This window comes from Ctenopharyngodon idella, chromosome 1, assembly GCF_019924925.1.
Source record: "Ctenopharyngodon idella isolate HZGC_01 chromosome 1, HZGC01, whole genome shotgun sequence".
NCBI lineage: Eukaryota > Metazoa > Chordata > Actinopteri > Cypriniformes > Xenocyprididae > Ctenopharyngodon > Ctenopharyngodon idella.
In genome coordinates, this window is record NC_067220.1 from 39023219 (window position 1) to 39027720 (window position 4502).

General features: G+C 36.7%; 1 long non-coding RNA gene across 1 annotated transcript; it reads right to left on the bottom strand.

Moving 5' to 3' along the window:
• Positions 1 to 131: 131 nt before the first annotated feature.
• On the bottom strand, positions 132 to 2107 carry LOC127515226 (uncharacterized). The gene is made up of 3 exons (XR_007930793.1): positions 1540 to 2107; positions 1343 to 1372; positions 132 to 965 (listed from the first exon to the last, which is right to left on the bottom strand). It is a non-coding gene; the product is annotated as an uncharacterized LOC127515226 (long non-coding RNA).
• Positions 2108 to 4502: the final 2395 nt, after the last annotated feature.

Genomic DNA, 4502 nt, shown 5'->3' on the forward strand with positions numbered 1-4502 from the left:
TGAATAAATTATGACAGAATTTTAATTTTTGGGTGAATTGAAAGTTTATATGTGTGAACATGAGGAAAATTTTAGATAACCAGTAATTTTTTCACATTTTTACTTAAACTCTTTTATTAGAGACATGCTGCAAGTTGGTACAATACAACTAAATATAGAAAGATACCAAAAACCAAAATAAAGAAAAGGTTAAACAAAACAATGATAATTTGCATACACTCATTGTAAAAATCACCACCACATCAATGCCAATAGCACAGGATTTATCAGATAAATTGAATGAAGCCCATGTTGAGCATGCTGTAAGGAGGCCGTTGCCCATAGACATGAAAATTTAAAATATCATATCGATAACATCAGTCTAGTTCTCTGCCCTGCAACCTAAACACAGCGAGAGGAAACTGAACTTCCCCCGGGCCTCTGAACAGCTAACACTCTCTGATAAGATCTGAGTAAGTTGTAAAAAGAGGAGCTTCTACTGCTAGACACCTGAATTGCCATTGCAGGCCTGACCACTATTGGCTTAACTGATCTTGATCCTTTAATATCTTGTTGTCTGCCATTAGTGTAATCCCTAAGTACTTTAGGGAAGCTTCCCATAGATCTTTGCAGTTTCCCACACACTACCCTAGGTTGAGAACCATTAATTCCCCCTGTATACGGTCCAAAGATCTGCTTATTCCCTTGAGGATTGGGAAGTGTGGGCAGATACCTCATGGGTAGGTACAGCTTCACAGTCTTACCATAGTACACCCAGCACAACTGGTTTTTGGATGTTTTTTGGGGGGTTGGGACTGGTGTAACTATGTATGGCACTTTCTTCCTTGTGGTTGTTTGTGCAGCAGGGGTGGGAACAGGACTGGTTGCCTCATATTCCACACAGTCACTGTCCCGCTCTTCATCCTTCGGTGAAACTTCATAACCTTCTAGAAGAACAACATCCTCACCCGAACGCTTCTGAAGCTCTGAGAGGACAAACAGGACGTTCACAGTCAAACCAGTGGAGACCTAATATATGACACTTTTTACATATACACTGAAACAAATTTGGTGTAGAAACAATTTTCACTAAGAAATTGCTAAATTTCACAAACAATGAAATGGCAAGTAACACACTGAATTACAAATGAAATTTTGAAGCAGAAAAAGGTTTAGTTGGACGTTCATCATTTTTAAAATACTATTACTTATTTCAGAATGTTTAGAGAATGTTATGTTACCATAATGTTAAAATGGAATCTTTCCTTAACTTTCGCATAACCAAGAAAAAACTTTTTTAAAAACATTTTCAACGTTTTTATAACTTAATGCAAAACATTGATATTTTTTGTAATGTACTTACTGCGCAAATCTTTGCTGCAAATATGTCTACCTATAAAAACATGAAAATTAATTTTAGTTTAAAAACCCTTCAGAACAGAATTACAGCATTTTATCATTTAGGTTCAAAATAAAGACTAAAGGTGATCATTTATAAAATGAAGCATTAAAATATGAAATGCTTGAGTGTGAATAAAACAATAGTTTTCATAAACATACCTTCTGTATTATATGGCTGTGAGGTGAGAACAACCATTGCAGCAAGCAGTCTGAGAGCAGTGTTAACATCCATGGCTGCAAATGAAGCAAATATCCTATCAACAAGACTTTTATATATTTTAAACCAGCCCTTGTGGAGCCCCACAAATTGTGAAATGAGGCAATGACTAAATGACTTTATTAGTCAGAGAAAGCTTTCAAAATTATGTCTGAATATCTTCTGAGGCTTTATGTGTTTGTGGCCGGAGTGTTCGCTGTTCTAACAGGTGTTGGGAGTTGATTCCACCACTGAGGAACGAAGATAAATAAGTTGGTTAACTGGATCTGGAGAAGCAAGACAAGGGGAAGGTAACCAAATGTTTTTCTACACAAACACCCAGGGTGGGCTTGAAATCTTACAGGAACTAGAAGACAATGGAGAGACTTGGAAAGGTGTGAAAATGCTACAAAGTTGATTCAGATGAAAAACATTTGCTTCAAACACTCTCTGATCATTGTCAGTGAGATGTAGGCCTATTTGGACTTGTCTGAGGCTGCAGATGACTCACTGAATATCTCTTATGACAGAGTGTTGTAGACTTGCTGTGGTACAAATACCAGAAAAACAATAGATTTAATTGCATAGTGAATGACTGATTGAGTCTTGTCCCAAAATTGTGTAAATATTATGCTTTATGCATGCGTTTTTTGTATCAAAGTCAGTCACCAAGTCAAAGTCGAAGGCCTAATTGCCAAAAGTAGCCTACAATAAGCAAAGCAATTGTTTATTTAAGAATTAAAGGTGCAGTATGTAGGATTTCTGTCCGCTAGAGGTCGCTAGAGGCCTATTCAAAACAAAGACGTAGCCTGATGACGCCAAGTTTGAGCGCGGAATCTTGGGACATGTGGTCTTCACCTCAACGGACGATGCAAAAGAACTGGGAAGAAATCATGTTCATGGATGTGATTATTAATGTTATTGTAGTATGAAGCAGAGCAGGACCGAGTGTTGTGGAAGCTGAACGAGGCCGCTGGAGCGATTGCGCAACACACGCTTCACGAGCAGCGGAACTTTTATTATGCCACAGTCGCCGGCGCCGCTTCCGCTTTTTCGGTCATGAGTATGAGGTAACGCAGCTCTGTTTATCATATTAGATACATTTGAGTGTGTTGAAAATAATGTTATAACGTTACTCTGTGCGTTCGCTCGGTGGCTGCTGTGAGACACTTGTTACACACTGCAGTAAGATAGATCGATTTTAGAATATCATATTAAATGCTGGATGGCTTGTGTTGATAAATGGCATGCAATTCATTTTAAAACATATTGTATGATGGAGAAAATTCTGTATTACTGTTACTAAAAATAAAGCTGCATCTGATTATGCTATGTTAACTACTTCACAAAATAGTGTTTTTCTCTGAGGCATGGTAAAGCATGGCACTCGCAAAAAATCAAGAAAATTAGATTTAAACAATAAGACTAAATGTGTTGAGCTATATAAAAATAATTAGTTTTCTGTCTATAAATATATCAAAACAGTTGTTCCCTTGTCTATTAAAACGTGTAATATATTAAAGCGTCTTTGGTGTTTCCATGGTTTCTACAAACTAAAACCGGAAACCGAGGCAGACCGAGGGTTAACGCAGGTATGACGCAATTGACAGGCGACTCCTCACATGTCCCGGAGCCTTTGTTAAAATTGCAATTTTCTCATGATTTACAAATAGTTGGAAACATTTAGGATATTGTAAGCACACAAGTGAACAAAATATATAACACTGGCCTGTGGGGTTTCACAGCGATGCTATAGAAGAATCATTTTGGGGTCCCTAAACAATCTTTCAGTTATCAGTTCTTAAAAGAATCATGTTTTCCCCCTCAGTGTAAAGAACATTGTAACAAAGAACCTTTAGTGCACTAAAAAGTTTCCATGGATATTAAAGGATAGTTAGTTCACCCAAAAATGAAAATTCTCTCATCATTTACAGAGAGAGAGAGAGAGAGAGAGAGAGAGAGAGGGTGTTAAAATTGTACCTTTAGGGGTACAACATCTTGTCGGGGCATCAGTACCCTTAAAAAGATCTTAAGGTAGGTACTAATATGTACCTTTTAGGAGTAAAAAAGGTACAAAGATATCCTTTTAAGGGTATCGCTACAGCGACAAGCTGTTGTACCCCTAAAGATACAATTTTAACACCTTTTTTTTTCTGTGTGACTCACCCTGAAGTTGTTCCAAACCTGTATGAATTTCTTTCTTCTGCTGAACACAAAAGAGAAAGAAATTCATACAGGCTTGGATCAACTTTAGGATGAGTAAATGATGACAGAATTTACATTTTTGGGTGAACTATCCCTTTAAAGCTACTTCATGGAACAATAGATGCCAAATAAACAAATAGTATCGCTATATAGTAGCAGGGTTCCCCCTAGCCTCCTTATTGCATGATTTACAGTGCAAAGGCTAAAGCAACGTTTTGGTAGTCATTATTTAAAACTGAATTATTGTGGTAATTTACTAAAACATCGCCTGTAGAAGAACATCTCTTATATAAAGTGGTCGTAACTGGTTTTGATTTTTGATCTTTTGATTGGTTCATCAAACGTCACTCAACCTTCCACATCCAATCGTGGAGGGGGGCGGCATCTTGTTGCCTGGTAACTTATTCCCCTTACACACAAACAACAACAACAACAAAGTTATGAATTCGAGTAGTTTTTCAACAAATTGAAACAAATGTAGTCACTTTTTTTAGACTTAATGATATGTATGGCCATTGTTTTAAAACTTTTTTTTTTTTTTTTTTTTTACAAAAAAACTTTTTTTCGTCTTTACAAAGTAATTTAAAGAACTGTAAACCATTTACATTTTTTAATCTTTATATTAAACGAACGTTTAAATGATTTTGTGAGTGTCAGTGAAAGTGTGGTGGACAGAAAGGGAGGAGCTGCACTAAATAAGGGAAATGTTGAAGTTTCCAGA